Genomic DNA, 17,069 nt, shown 5'->3' on the forward strand with positions numbered 1-17,069 from the left:
ATATAATAGTTTATATATAACATATATACACAATATTTATATATAATAGTTTAAATTTTTAAATCAATAGAAGGATTGGAAGTTGAGAAAATCTTCCAGAAAATTGAACAAAGCATCAAGAGAATAAAAATGAGATAAAAGACAAGAAATTACTAGTGGGAATTCCAGAAAGAGAGAAGAGAGAAAATAGAGGCAAGATTTTTTTCAAAGAAATAATTACAGGAAAATTTCACAGAAGTGAAAGGGTTTCAAGATTAAAAGGCTGGGGACCAAGGTGGCAGCTTAGCAATGTGCATGTTTTAGTTTGTCCTCCAGAACAACTACTAACTAACCAGAAACAGTACAGAACAGCTCCCGAAGCCACGATAGTGACCAGACACACAGCGTACCCCAGTCTGGACCAGCTGGACCGGCTGCAAGTCTCCCCAGAACCATGAGTTCCCCAAGCTGCAGCACCTGGCACCCAGCACCCCTGTCTATTAATAATAGTTTTATATTTATTATTAATTTTTAAGGTTTCTTTTATTGCCTGTGTTCCTCTGAATTTTCCCCCTTGTCTTAGTTTGCTAGGGCTGCTATAATAAATACAACAAACAAGTTGGCTTAAATAGGATTTTGTCTCACAATTTTAGAGGCTAGAAATCTAAAATTAAGGTATCACCAAGCCAAGGTTTCTCTCAGAGTCTATAGCATTCTGGCAATGGCTTGCCAACAATCTTTGGCATTCCAGGCGGCTTCCCAGAGGGAAAGGAAAGACACTCTAACAGAAGCAGGGACTGAGTCCAACCAAACATCAATTGTGGCATTAATAAACAAATTCTGACTACTAAACGTAGGCTCCCAGCTCAGGCGAACCTGGTCAAGGTGGAGGTCGCTTATTGGGCTAACTGAAAAAGAGGAAAGGGGACGAAATGGAGGTTTTTGTGGCTGTTTCTATGGAGGCTTGGCTGCCTCTGGATTCAGCGGCAGGACTACTTGGGCTGCAACTGCCCCAGACATAGGCAGAAACAGACTGCTTTCACGGCTGTCTCCTGCCTGTGCCTTCCCCAGGGGAGGGGTGAAGCCCAACTCAGGTGGAATCCCTCTCTCAAGGAATTCAGAACCCAGGGCTTGGCAATTTGAAGCCATTAAAACTAGCCTACAACCTCTCCTCTGTCTCCACCACGCCCCCAACAGGGAGAGCCTTCCAAAGTTAAAGGAGCCACCACATCTTTCGCTGGTGGAACCTGCAGGCAGACAAGTGCCACATACTGGGCAGGATAAGAAAAACAGAGCCCAGAGACTTCAAAGGAAAGTCATTTATACTGCTGGGTCTCACCCTCAGGGAAAACTGATGCAGGTGATTCCTTCCCCCTGATAGGAGGCCAGGTTAGTCTGGGAAAATCTGGCTGGAGTCTATAATACCTATGTAGACCCTCCTAAAGGTGGGGAGGGAAAAGGCACCTTACAAGCAAGGCAAGAAACAAGAACTGAAAAATTATCCCCTGTTAAAAAAGCTAAGCTAGAGGCCCAGAAAAAGCTGAACTGAAGGTCAAAAAACAGATCAACAACAAACTCATCTAGCAAGAAAACCCTAGGTAAGATAAGTGAAAGCAATCTCCAGAATAAACTAATTAAGGTAATTAAATGTCTAGACGCCAGCAAAAAATAACAAATCACACCAAGAAAATTGTAGATATGGCCCAGTCAAAGGAACAAACCAATAGTTCAAATAAGATACAGGAGCTGAAACAATTAATTCAGAATATATGAACAGACATGGAAAGCCTCATCAAAACCCAAATCAGATGCTTGCATGCGCATGTCCTGCGTGTTCCGGGATCCCTTAAGACCTGGCGGATCCCCGCGCGGATGGAGGCCTGAGGGTGGCGGGGGTGGAGTGCGCCTCGAGCTGGGGGCATGTCCCCGGCGGGCGCCTTCTAGAGGAAGGCCAAGCAGCCGCCACCACGCTTTCTGTCGCGGCGAGATGCAAGCGAGCCAGGCCGAGGGCCGCGGGGGCGATGCAGCCACGGCAGCGCCCACCGCCGCTCACCTCTCAGCTGCCGGAGGGCTGCGGGGGAGGCGGCGGCGGCTGCGGTGGGAGTGAGGAGGTTGAAGTGCAGTTCTCCGCTGGGCGTTTTGGCTCGGCCGCGGCGGTTTCGGGGGCTACCGCGCGCACCACCGAGGAGGAGGAGGAGCGGCTCGAGCGGAGCATTTCTGGAAGATCATTAATGCTTTCCGCTACTACGGCACCAGTATGCATGAACGAGTGAACAGAACAGAAAGACAGTTTCGATCACTTCCAGCTAATCAACAGAAACTACTTCCTCAGTTTCTTCTTCATTTGGATAAGATCCGGAAATGCATTGATCATAATCAAGGAATATTGCTGACCATTGTGAATGATTGCATACATATGTTTGAAAATAAAGAATATGGAGAAGATGGGAATGCAAAGATTATGCCAGCATCTACATTTGATATGGATAAGTTAAAATCTACATTGAAACAGTTTGTGAGAGACTGGAGTGAAACTGGAAAAGCGGAAAGGGATGCCTGCTACCAGCCAATCATCAAAGAAATTTTAAAAAATTTCCCAAAAGAGAAATGGGATCCTTCTAAAGTAAATATTCTGGTACCTGGTGCTGGACTAGGAAGACTGGCCTGGGAAATAGCTATGCTAGGTTATGCTTGTCAAGGAAATGAATGGAGTTTTTTTATGCTCTTTTCTTCCAACTTTGTACTCAACAGATGTTCTGAAATTAATAAATATAATCTTTATCCCTGGATCCATCAGTTTAGCAATAATCGGAGATCAGCTGATCAGATTCGACCAGTCTTTTTCCCTGATGTTGACCCCCACAGTCTTCCTCCTGGTTCTAACTTTTCTATGACAGCTGGAGATTTTCAGGAGATATACTCAGAATGCAACACCTGGGACTGTATTGCTACCTGTTTCTTCATAGACACAGCTCATAATGTGATTGATTATATTGATACAATATGGAAGATACTCAAGCCAGGTGGAATTTGGATAAATCTAGGTCCTCTGCTATACCACTTTGAAAATTTGGCAAATGAACTCTCCATAGAATTGAGTTATGAAGATATAAAAAATGTTGTTTTGCAGTATGGATTCCAGGTAGAGGTGGAAAAAGAATCTGTCTTGTCAACCTACACTGTGAATGATCTCTCCATGATGAAATACTATTATGAATGTGTCTTGTTTGTGGTCCGTAAACCACAATAATGTCTCAAGTGATGTCACCAGAAAAAAAAGTTTAATAAGAGCAAATGCTGAAATAAACAACTGAAAATCAACTATCAGTAATGACAGGATACAACCTCAAATCAGTGGTGCCTTCTTATTCCTAACAAAATTTAGAAATAGTGTCTATTTTCTTAATATGTGTTTATTGCTTTTTCAGAAATATACGCCATGCATATTTGTACTACACAGTGAAAATGGAGGAAATATCTTCAAGTATACTTTTTCCTTGAAGTGCAGAATTGTATCTTTCATTAGGAAAAAACCTTATCTCCAATGTCTTCATGAAGCTGTCCTGCTGCAAGTCTGCCAAATTGATGAATAACAGTATTGAAGTCATTAAATAATCTCCCTTTTTATTTTGTACCCATTTCACATGTTCTTTTTTAGGAGTCTAAGGATCCTGTCACATTCAGCATCTGGAATTGGGATTTGTTCATTTGGGACATAAGCAGTCTATACATAAAATGTTTGTCTGTTCTTTTACCATTCAAATTATTTGATTTCTCTTTTCTAGTTCAGCTGAAAGTAGGAGCATCAAACATTTCATTTTTATGAAATTCTAAATTTAATAGCATCATAGGCCAGTAAAATGTATTCAGGTAATCTGAGAAAATAATGTCTTTTTTGGCAACACTTAACTGAAAACTTTTTTTAAAACATTCTCATTGGATCACTTTGAAATGTTTGATATCTCAGTATCCTAAGTGAGGAACAAAAGCCTTTATTAAAGGTAATGTTCAAGGTAGTGCTAGTAAACTGGGAAAATAAGGAAAAAATTGCCCATTTGAAATGTATTTCAAACTATAAATGAATATACAGTTTTTCAGTGTGATGTTTACAGTGTCTTTAGATTATCTGGATTATAAAAGCAAGCACTTTTTTCATTAAAACAATTATATACTAATAGAAACTGTCATAGTGGTATTAAGGTGGGGAAATTTTGAATATGAAATTCAGGGATTAATTACTGCCCATGATCTGTGTCTTCATGTTAAGCAGCAGCCATTAACATAATTTCAGATTAACACCAATTTTGTTCCCTGATAGTTGGATCTTGAACAGTATATGCTGCTTTCAATTTCTACCTCTAGCAGTTCTTTATTGGAAGGAGTTTTCCTTTGTATTTTTTTATGTTTATTATTCTGTTTCCAGTAGCTTGGAAAGTAGGTATAAGTAATATAACGTTTTACCCTTTTCTTGGAGAAAAGGAAGTACTCTTCTTGAATATTTTCACAGATGATTGTGATTGCATTAAATTACCTCTTGGAGATTTGGACTAGATGGACTTAATCAGAATAATGTGCTGGTAGGATGTCATTTTTTAATAGAAAAACTTGTAAATCTGTAGATCTTTACTGTCACTTAGGTAGGGAGAGTCACTATATGATTTGGTATCTTACCAGTAGGACCTTCTGCAATAGAGTAAGGAAGTTCTTTTGTGACCTTTTATTCCCATTATGCAGTAAATGATTCCCTGGAGTTAATGCAAGACCTGACAAATTATGTAAGTCTGTACCTGTTTGCTTTTTTAAAAACTATTTCTCTTTATTATGTCCTCAATACTTGGCAATTCAATACTTGGGATTCTTATTAACTAACATGAATGAACTTGAAATTGATTGCAAGGGAAAAAAAATTTATTTTGGTTTTTAGGAAAAAAGAGAAACTTAAAAGGAGCCTAAGTATTAGAAAAATTCATTGAAAGAAAAGAAATGCATGCTCTTTTTGAGTAATTTAGAAATACTTTATTCGCTGACTAGTATTCACTTTTTTAATAATTAGTATCAAAGCAAATCTTTCTTTTTCTTATAGAGGCCAAAGCAGTTTGATACCTGTGAGTTGGCTTCATTGTGTAAAACTTTTGCTATCAGGATTTATTCTTTAATAGTGTTATTTATATTTAAAATTAAAATTTTAATATTTAGGTTAATTCTGAAATCATTTAATTCATTTATTTTCCATTTCCCCTTATATCATGAATATTATTTTTAAATGTTCTACACAAATTTGCTTCACCTTTTTTCTTATAGTTTTTGCAGGTAATATTTTCTAAACTTGAAAATATGGTATCAGTCAGTAGAGGTGTCACTGGAGGATATATTTAATTTTGTATTTCTTTTGTTTACTAAAATTAATCTAAGTGTTTAAGCCTTAAGTTAATTTTTCCCTTAAATTAGCTTTCTACACAAATGTTTTCTTTCATATTCATAAAGTGGTGGGGAAAGATATGTCACTGTGCTTGCCTTTTTATTTTTTATTTCCATTAGCTGAAGCAGTGCAATTTAGGCCGTGTTAATCAAGTGAGCAATGTGGGGTATGTAAAATATAAAGAGAATCTGTATAAATCAAAGAATATAATTATGAAGTTTGGGAACTGTAAAATGTACTGTATTTATATGTAACCCTCATTCTAAAAATTACCACAAAGTTGGAATTGGAAGCTTCATGTCTGCATGAAATTTCCTATATTTTTAATGTGTATGATGGACTTAATTTTTCTTGAATATTAAAGTCTGCCAATTGCTACAAAAAAAAAAAACCCAAATCAATGAATTGAGGCAGGATATGAAGAAAGCAAGGAATGAACAAAAAGAAGAAATGGAAAGTCTGAAAAAACAAATCACAGAACTTATGGGAATGAAATTTGCAGTAGAAGAGATGAAAAAAACAACGGAAACCTACAATGGTAGATGTCAAGAGACAGAGGTTAGGATTAGTGAACTGGAGGATGGAACATCTGAAATCCAACAAGAAACAGAAACTATAGGGGAAAAAAATGGGAAAATATGAGCAGTGACTCAGGGAATTGAATGATAATATGAAGTGCGCAAGTATACGTGTTGTGGGTGTCCCAGAAGGAGAAGAGAAGGGAAAAGGAGGAGAAAAACTAATGGAAGAAATTATCACTGAAAATTTCCCAACTCTTATGAAAGACCTAAAATTACAGATCCAAGAAGTGCAGCATACCCCAAAGAGAAGAGATCCAAATAGACGTTCTCCAAGACACTTACTAGTCAGAATGTCAGAGGTCAAAGAGAAAGAGAGGATCTTGAAAGCAGCAAGAGAAAAGCAATCCATCACATACAAGGGAAACCCAATAAGACTATGTGTAGATTTCTCAGCAGAAACCATGGAGGCAAGAAGACAGTGCGATGATATATTTAAATTACTAAAACAGAAAAACTGCCAACTAAGAATTCTATACCCAGCAAAATTGTCCTTCAAAAATGAGGGAGAAATTAAAGCATTTTCAGACACAAAATCACTGAGAGAATTTGTGACCAAGAGACCAGCTCTGCAAGAAATACTAAAGGGAGCACTAGAGACAGAAACGAAAAGATGGAAGAGAGAGGTGTGGAGAAGAGTGTAGAAAGAAGGAAAATTAGATATGACATATAAAATACAAAAGGCAAAATGGTAGAAGAAAGTACTACCCATGCAGTAATAACATTAAATGTTAATGGATTGAACTCCCCAATCAAAAGACATAAACTGGAAGAATGGATTGAAAAACAGGATCCTTCTATATGCTGTCTACAGGAAACACATCTTAGACCCAAAGATAAACATAGGTTGAAAGTGAAAGGTTGGGAAAAGATATTCCATGCAAATAACAACTATAAAAGAGCAGGAGTAGCTATACTAATATCCAACAAATTAGACTTCAAATGTAAAACATTTAAAAGAGACAAAGAAGGATACCATGTACTAATAAAAGGAACAATTCAACAAGAAGACATAACAATCATAAATATTTATGCACTGAACCAGAATGCCCCAAAATATGTGAGGCAAACACTGCAAACACTGAAAAGGGAAATAGACACATCTACCATAATAGTTGGAGACTTCAATTCCCCACTCTCATCAATGGACAGAACATCTAGACAGAGGATCAATAAAGAAACAGAGAATTTGAATATTACAATAAATGAGCTAGATTTAACAGACATTTATAGGACATTACACCCCACAACAGCAGGATACACCTTTTTCTAAAGTGCTTATGGACAATTCTCAAAGATAGACCATATGCTGGGTCACAAAGCAAGTCTCAACAAATTTAAAAAGATTGAAATCATACACAACACTTTCTCAGATCATAAAGGAATGAAGTTGGAAATCAATAATAGGCAGAGTGCCAGAAAATTCACAAATACGTGGAGGCTCAACAACACACTCTTAAACAACCAGTGGGTCAAGGAAGAAATTACAAGAGAAATCAGTAAATATCTCGAGGCGAATGAAAATGAAAACACAACATATCAAAACTTATGGCACACAGCAAAGGCAGTGTTAAGAGGGAAATTTATTGCCCTAAATGCCTAAATCAAAAATGAAGAAAGGGCAAAAATTTGAGAATTAACTGTCCACAGGAAGAACTGGAGAAAGAACAGCAAACTAACCCCAAAGCAAGCAAAAGGAAAGAAATAACAAAGATTAGAGCAGAAATAAATGAAATTGAGAACATGAAAACAATTGAGAAAATCAATAAAACCAGAAGTTGGTTCTATGAGAAAATCAATAAGATCGATGGGCCCTTAGCAAGATTGACAAAAAGAAGAAGAGAGAGGATGCAAATAAATAAGATCAGAAATGGAAGAGGTAACATAACCACTGTCCTCACAGAAATAAAGGAGGTAATAACAGGATACTATGAACAACTTTATGCTAATAAATACAACAATGTAGATGAAATGGACAACTTCCTAGAAAGGCAGGAACAACCAACTTTGACTCAAGAAGAAATAGATGACCTCAACAAACCAATCACAAGTAAAGAAATTGAATCAGTCATTCAAAAGCTTCCCAAAAAGAAAAGTCCAGGACCAGACAGCTTCACATATGAATTCTACGAAACATTCCAGAAAGAATTAGTACCAATCCTGCTCAAACTCTTCAAAAAAATTGAAGTGGAGGGAAAGCTACCTAATCCATTCTATGAAGCCAACATCACCCTCATACCAAAACCAGGCAAAGATATTACAAAAAAAGAAAACTACAGACCAATCTCTCTAATGAATATAGATGCAAAAATCTTCAACAAAATTCTAGCAAGTCGAATCCAGCAACACATTAAAAGAATTATACATCATGACCAACTAGGATTCATCCCAGGTATGCAAGGATGGTTCAACATAAGAAAAGCAATTAATGTAATACACCATATCAACAAATCAAAGCAGAAAAATCACATGATCATCTCAATTGATGCAGAGAAGGCATTTGAAAAAATTCAACATTCTTTCCTGTTGAAAACACTTCAAAGGATAGGAATAGAAGGGAACTTCCTTAAAATGATAAAGGGAATATATGAAAAACCCACAGCTAATATCATCCTCAATGGGGAAAAATTGAAAACTTTCCCCCTAAGATCAGGAACAAGACAAGGATGCCCACTATCACCACTGTTATTCAACATTGTGTTGGAAGTTCTAGCCAGAGCAATTAGACAAGAAAAAGAAATATAGGCATCAAAATTGGAAAGGAAGAAGTAAAACTATCACTGTTTGCAGATGATATGATACTATATATCGAAAACCCTGAAAAATCCACAGCAAAACTACTAGAGCTAATATACGAGTACAGCAAAGTGGCAGGTTACAAGATCAACATTCAAAAATTTGTAGTGTTTCTATACACTAGTAATGAACAATCTGAGGGGGAAATCAAGAAAGGAATTCCATTTACAATTGCAACTAAAAGAATAAAATACCTAGGAATACATTTTAACTAAAGAGACAAAAGACCTATACAAACAAAACTACAAGAAACTGTTAAAAGAAATCACAGAAGACCTAAATAGATGGAAGGGCATACCGTGTTCATGGATTGGAAGACTCAATATAGTTAAGATGTCAATTCTACCTAAATTGATTTACAGATTCAACGCAATACCAATCAAAATCCCAACAACTTACTTTTCAGAAATAGAAAAACCAATAAGCAAATTTATCTGGAAGGGCAGGGTGCCCCGAATTCCTAAAAGTATCTTGAGGAAAAAAACAAAGCTGGAAGTCTCACGCTGCCTGAATTTAAGGTATATTATGAAGCCACAGTGGTCAAAACAGCATGGTACTGGCATAAAGATAGATATATTGACCAATGGAATCAAATAGAGTGCTCAGATATAGACCCTCTCATCTATGGACATTTGATCTTTGATAAGGCAGTCAAGCCAACTCACTTGAGACAGAACAGTCTCTTCAATAAATGGTGCCTAGAGAACTGGATATCCATATGCAAGAGAATGAAAGAGGACCCGTATCTCACACCCTATACAAAAGTTAACTCAAAATGGATCAAAGATCTAAACATTAGATCTAAGACCATAAAACAGTTAGAGGAAAATGTAGGGAGATATCTTATAAATCTTATAATTGGAGGTGGTTTTATAGACCTTACACCTAAAGCAAGAGCACTGAAGAAATAAATAAATAAATGGGAGCTCCTCAAAATTAAACACTTTGGTGCATCAAAGAACTTTCATCAAGAAAGTAAAAAGACAGCCTACACAATGGGAGACAATATTTGGAAACGACATATCAGATAAAGGTCTAGTATCCAGAATTTATAAAGATATTGTTCAACTCAACAACAAAAAGACAGCCAATCCAATTACAAAATGGGAAAAAGACTCGAACAGACACTTCTCAGAAGAGGAAATACAAATGGCCAAAAGGCACATGAAGAGATGCTCAACGTCCCTGGCCATTAGAGAAATGCAAATCAAAACCACAATGAGATATCATCTCACAACCACCTGAATGGCCATTATCAACAAAACAGAAAATGACAAGTGCTGGAGAGGATGTGGAGAAAGAGGCACACTTATTCACTGTTGGTGGTAATGTCAAATGGTGCAACCACTGTGGAAGGCAGTTTGGCGGTTCCTCAAAAAGCTGAATATAGAATTGCCATACGACCCAGCAATACCATTGCTGGGAATCTACTCAAAGGACTTAAGGGCAAAGACACAAACGGACATTTGCACACCAATGTTTATAGCAGCATTATTTACAATTGCAAAGAGATGGAAACAACCAAAATCTCCATCAACAAAAGAGTGGCTAAACAAACTGTGGTATATACATACGATGGAATATTATGCAGCTTTAAGACAGAATAAACTTATGAAGCATGTAATAACATGGATGGACCTAGAGAACATTATGCTGAGTGAGTCTAGCCAAAAACTAAAGGACAAATACTGTATGGTCCCACTGATGTGAACGGACATTCGAGAATAAATGTGGAATATGTCACTGGTAACAGAGTCCAGCAGGAGGTAGAAACAGGGTAAGATAATGGGCAATTGGAGCTGAAGGGATACAGACTGTGCAACAGGACTAGATACAAAAACTCAAAAATGGACAGCACAATAATACCTAATTGTAAAGTAATCATGTTAAAACACTGAATGAAGCTGCATCTGAGCTATAGGTTTTTGTTTTGTTTTGTTTTTACTATTATTACTTTTATTTTTTTCTCTATATTAACATTCTATATCTTTTTCGGTTGTGTTGCTAGTTCTTCTAAACCGATGCAAATGTACTAAGAAATGATGATCATGCATCTATATGATGATGTTAAGAATTACTGATGGCATATGTAGAATGGTATGATTTCTAAATGTTGGGTTAATTTCTTTTTTTTCCGTTAATTGAAAAAAAAAAGAGAAGTGGTAATTGGAGCTGAAGGGATACAAACTGTGCAACAGGACTGGATATAAAAACTCAGAAATGAACAGCACAATACTACCTAATTGTAATGCAATTATGTTAAAACATTGAATGAAGCTGCATGTGAGGTATAGGTTTTTTTTTTCTCTCTATTATCGTTTTAATTCTTATTCTGTTGTCTTTTTATTTCTTTTTCTAAATCGATGCAAATGTACTAAGAAATGATGAATATGCAACTATGTGATGATATTAAGAATTACTGATTGTACATGTAGAATGGAAAAAAAAAAAGCTGAATATAGAATTGCCATATGACCTGGCAATACCACTGCTAGGTATCTACTCAGAGGACTTAAGGGCAAAGACACAAACGGACAGTTGCACACCAATGTTTATAGCACCATTATTTACAATTCCAAAGAGATGGAAACAGCCAAAATGTCCATCAACAGAAGAGTGGCTAAACAAACTGTGGTATATACATATGATGGAATATTATGCAGCTTTAAGACAGAATAAACTTATGAAGTATATAACAACATGGATGGACCTTGAGAACTTTATGGTGAGTGAGACTAGCCAAAAACTAAAGGACAAATACTGTATGGTCTCACTGATATGAACTGACATTAGTGAATAAACTTGGAATATGTAGTTGGTAACAGAGACCATCAGGAGATAGAAATAGGGTAAGATATTGGGTAATTGGAGCTGAAGGGATACAGACTGTGCAACAGGACTGGATATAAAAACTCAGAAATGGACAGCACAATACTACCTAACTGTAATATAATTATGTTAAAACACTGAATGAAGCTTCATGTAAGAATGATAGAGGGAGGAGGGCTGGGGACACAAATGAAATCAGAAAGAAAGATAGATGTTAAAGATCGAGATGGTGTAGTCTAGGAATGCCTAGAGTGTATAATAATAGTGAAATGTACAATGTACAAATTTTTAAAATGTTTTTGCACGGGGAGGAACAAAGGAGTGTCATTATTGCAGGGTGCTGAAAATGGATGGTAATTAATATTTTTAAATGTCACCTTATGTGTGAGACTAAAGCAAAAAATGTTTATTTGTTACAAAATTTGTGTTTTGACTGGGGCATTTCCTAGTATGACTTATGTAGATGAACATAAGTTATGTTTGATTGAACGTCATAAGTACTTGGACTCTCAGGTAGGACATGAGATTTTGTTGGTTTGTCCAGAGTGACACCCCAATGAATCCCAGAGTGATTTGATCAGTGAGTGGAAAAGTGTTTGCAAGCCCCCTTCAGGGAATAGTGAGAGTGGGGAGAAGTTCGACTTCCCCAAGTTGAATTCTTGATATTCTCACAGGCAGTGTGGACAGCCGGGGCTATGGGCTGAGCCCCCAGTCTTGGGGTTTGTTCATGTGGAACTTAACCCCACAAAGGATAGGCCAAGTCTACTTAAAATTTAGGCCTAAGGGTCACCCCCAGGAGAGCCTCTTTTGTTGCTCAGATGTGGCCTCTCTCTCCAGCCAACACGACGAGCAGTCTCACCACCCTCCCCCTCTCTGTGTGGGACATGACTACCAGGGGTGTGGACCTTCCTGGAAACGTGGGACAGGGATCCTGGAATGAGCTGAGACTCAGCATCAAGGGACTGAGAAAAACCCTAGAATGAGCTGAGAATTAACATCAAGGGATTAAGAGAACCTTCTCGACCAAATGGGGAAGAGTGAAATGAGACTAAGTGTCAATGGCTGAGAGATTCCAAACAGAGTCGAGAGGTTATCCTGGAGGTTATCCTTACGCATTAAGTAGATATCACCTTGTTGTTCAAGATGTAGTGGAGAGGCTGGAGGAACCTGCCTGAAAATGTAGAGCTGTGTTCCAGTAGCCATGTTTCTTGATGATGATTGAACAATGATGCAGCTTTCACAATGAGACTCTGGGAATGTGAAAACCTTGTGTCTGATGCTGCTTTTATCTACTATATCAACATATGAGTAGAACATATGGAATAAAAATAAATAATAGGGGGAACAAATGTTAAAATAAATTTAGTTTGAAATGCTAGTGGTAAATGAAAGCAAGGGGTAAGCGATATGGTATGTATAATCTTTTTTTCTCTGTTATCGTTTTATTTCTTTTTTCTGTTGTCTTTTTATTTCTTTTTCTAAATCGATGCAAATGTTCTAAGAAATTATGAATATGCAACTATGTGATGATATTAAGGATTACTGATTGTATATGTAGAATAGAATGATATCTTAATGTTTTGCTTGTTGTTAATTTTTTTTAATTAAGAAAAAAAAGATTAAAAGGCTGAAGGCATAGAATGGAAGATGACCCACACTGAGGCATTACATTGAAAAAGTTCAGAATACCAGGAATAAAGAGTACACCTAAAACGTTTCTCAAAAGTGAAAACAAATCACATTCAAAAATCTGTAGATCAAATTTTATCAGCCTTCTCAACAGCAATACTGTTCACTAAAAAATAGAAAAGCATGACCTTTAAGAGTCTAAGGGAAAATTATTTTTATTCCAGTGTTCTGTACCCAGCCAAACTATCAACCAAACATGAGGGTACAATAAAGACCATTAGAAATTCAAAGTTTCAACATTTTTAGTCCACAGGTACTCTTTCTCTGGCAGCTGCTGGAGGATGTGCTCTACCAAAGTGAGGAAATAAATCAAGAGTTAAAAAAATGGGCTCCAGAAAACAGAGGATTCACCACAAGAGAGAGGCAAAGGGAATTTCCAGGATTTGTGAAGGGAAGTTGCAGTTGTGCATCAGGCCTAAAGATCAATCAGTTTAGATTGGAGCAGGGAGACAAAGGACTCCACAGGGAATATTTTCAAGAGAAAAATGGAAAGGTTCTATAACTCCGAAAAAACTGTACAATATAGGAAATGTTGTCATAGTACACCATATTCATTGTTTTAGTTTCCTTGGGTGCTCAAGCACATATCATACAATGGGTTGGTTTATAAATGAGAATTTACTAGTTCACAGTTTTGAGGCAAGAAGAAATCCAGAATTAAGGCAATGCTTTCTCCCAGCAGACTGTGGCATTCTGGGGCTGGCTGTCAGTGCTTCTTGGTTCTTGGCTCCTCTGTCATATAGTAATGCACACAGCGGCCTGTGTTGGCCTCTCCCTTCTCTTCTGGGTTTCACTGAATTTCAGCTTTTTTCTTCCTGTGGCTTTCTCTCTGTGTATCTGAATTTTATTCTGCTTATAAAGGATTCAACCATTCTGATTGAGTTGGGCCACATAGAATGGAAAGGCATAGCATGGAAAATGACCCACACTGAAGTAACTCATCAAAACATCCAACTTTACAATGGATTCAAACCCTCAGGAATTGGAATTAATTTTAGGTACATGTTTTTTGGGGAGGAGACATTGCTCCAAGCCACCACACTCAGTCAAAATACTGTAATACTGAATATCTGTTTATTTAAAAGTTGGAAAATAGTTCTATTGTGAAGATGAGGGGTATAGTGGGGTTAGGAGTATGTTAGGGTTGGAAGTGGGGGGGGAAGCTATATCTTCTATTTTAGGTTGTCAAAAGAAATCTAAAAATCAGGAAAATAGATTGTGCATTGATCAAAATATGGAAATAAATATTAGTAAAAAATAGCGAAAGGAATAGTTGTCCTTGAGGAATGGGGAGTCAGGGTGGTGAAGGCAGGGCAGAATACTGTTCTTTTATCACTTTGTTATGTGGTTTTTTAAAACTATATACATGTGCTATTTTGATTTAAAATGTCTGAAGAAAAATAAAGGAAATTAAGAAGTGCAGAAAAATGGAATTCCTAGAGTAGCATTTGTTACCTTGGTCAATTCACCACCATCCTGGGTCCAGACATCAGCTCAGAAATCAGAGTAATTAGCCCTAAAGCAGCAGCATTTCTACGGACTAGCACACATTAACCAGGTTCCTGAGACTGATATTTCAAATCAGATGCCAATTCATTCATTTATAAGGGGAAGCAGGGATTGAAGCAGACTGGATCTTCCTGTTCACTGATGAGTGAATTTTTCTCTCTGTGGGCGGACCTACATGGGGAACAGAATGGTTTTCAGTAGGTTGCTTTGGTGATTTGGAGCATGGGTGAGGTGGAGAGCAAGTTGGATGGTTCTAATGAATGATGCCTCCATCTCTCCTGTTCCTGTACCAGCATCTTTGTCACCAGGTAGTGCTAAGATGGATATTGCTGTTGACTGATTGACTTGACAACTCTCCTTGGTCTCTGCTTCCTTGGTTGCCCAGACTCCTCCTGACTGGAATCTTCTTTCTTTAGCTGCATTAATTTCTTTAATCAGGTTGTGGTCCAGTCTGAGCCTGACCCTTGCTGTGTCTCCATCAAATAGGTTAGCACATCTCAACTTTAACTTTAAAGTATTAGAGGTGTGTTCAGTGAAATAGGCAACACATTTATTAAGTAGCCAAGATGTACCAGGCCTATTCTAAGCCCTGGAGTTAGAGAAGTGAACAAAACTTGATATTTGTCCCTACCCTCATAGAGCTTACAGTTTGGCAAGGAAGACAGATTTAAATAAACTATTTTAAATAATTAAAAGTATGCAAAGTAAAGAAGCAGACTAACTCACAGAACTCACCTCATTTTTCAACCACAGACTCCAAAATCATTCAATAAAGTCATATACTGCTTAAATTTGTCTAAGGTTGGTTTCTCTCATTTGTAGTCCTGATGAGTATGGGAACCATCTCACACATCTGTGGACCAAAAAGGCAGTTCCTATCTCCTCTGCCTTGGGGCTGGGATCACACCTGGAACCTTTCTGATCCATGCCTTCTGTCCTGCACAGAGCAGGGCACACAAGCTGTCTCAATAAAATCTTGCTGGCTGAGTCAGTAAGTCAGTTTAAAAATATTTGCCAGAAGCTGTCCTCTTGAAGCATGGGGCACAAAGTGTGAGTTTATAGATGACGCCCTTAGTTTTGGACATGTTAGGTTGAAGGTACATGTGGGACATCCTTGAAGGCAGAAAATACCTCTCACTTGCTTTGCAACCTCTACACCTAAGTGGACAGCTTCTGGCAGCAAGGACTCAGGATGGGGTAGACAGGGACCAGACGTTGAATGGCAGGTGGAGGATTGGCTCTTAACCAAGTTACTTTTCTTGGGCCTAAATCTCAGACTGGTTTTATTGTTTAGTTTTTCCTCTTTCAGCCATGGTAATTTTCATAGAACAGGACATAAAGAACTTCCATCCATGTCCCTCATCTTGACCAGGATATTCCCATTTTACAGGCCAGCAAGCAGAGGCTTCAAATGACTTGGCCCCACAAGTAAGTGGCATAGAGCAAGGGTGAAGCTTCCAGACGACTCCAAATCCCCATTCTCTTGCTTCTACTAGGGCAGCTCTTACAGAGTGGGGGTGGGGTGGGGAGTTGGGTATTTTCCATCCCGGCCTGGAGAAAGTTTCCCTCCTCTGTTATGGCATCATGCCTCTTCTGGCTGTTCCCTTCTATCTTCTTAAATCTTCACAACAACTCTGTGAGATGTTAACATCCCTTCATTTTATAGATGAAACTGAGGTTCACAAGGATTAAGTCTCAGGCTGCAAAGCCGGAGTCTTCGCCTCTTAGCGTCACCGCGGTCCAGATTTGGGCCATGGCGCTAACGTCAGCTAGCGGGTGATGAAGCTGATGCCAGAGGCCACCCGAGTTCAGAGATAAGGGCCGCCAGGTGGCGCCGCGGAGGCGCGACCTCTCCCCGCGGGCCAGACGCACCAGAACCGAGCCGGGCGCGGGAAAAAGCAAGCTCCCGAGGCGGGACGGGAAGTAGCCCTAATTCCCAGGCCAGCGTTGGCAAAGAGCACGGCTTCAGTTCGGCCTGTTAGGGACCGCCAGGGCATCGCTACAGAGTCATGCCTCGGCCAGGCTACCATCCGGTTGCATCAGCGCGCCGCATGTTCACCGCGCCGTGGCGCCCTATTTATTGGGGGGTAAGGGGGTAGGGGGTTGGGGTAGAGAGGGCGAGCGTAGCCGGGAGGAGCGGAGCGGGCAGTCTACCTCCCCTACCTGTCGGCCGCGGGGGAGGGGACTGTCAAGGGGTGGGGCTAGTCCCATAGGGCCCGCCCCGCCATCCCGGTGTCTGGAGCACCAGACGAGATATAAGGCAGCAGGGA

At 38.7% G+C, this 17,069-nt stretch overlaps 1 pseudogene; it reads left to right on the forward strand.

Moving 5' to 3' along the window:
• The first annotated feature begins 1,985 nt into the window (after nucleotides 1–1,985).
• Nucleotides 1,986–5,778, forward strand: LOC143674440 (carnosine N-methyltransferase pseudogene; annotated as a pseudogene).
• Nucleotides 5,779–17,069: the final 11,291 nt, after the last annotated feature.

Source organism: Tamandua tetradactyla, chromosome 2, assembly GCF_023851605.1.
Source record: "Tamandua tetradactyla isolate mTamTet1 chromosome 2, mTamTet1.pri, whole genome shotgun sequence".
NCBI lineage: Eukaryota > Metazoa > Chordata > Mammalia > Pilosa > Myrmecophagidae > Tamandua > Tamandua tetradactyla.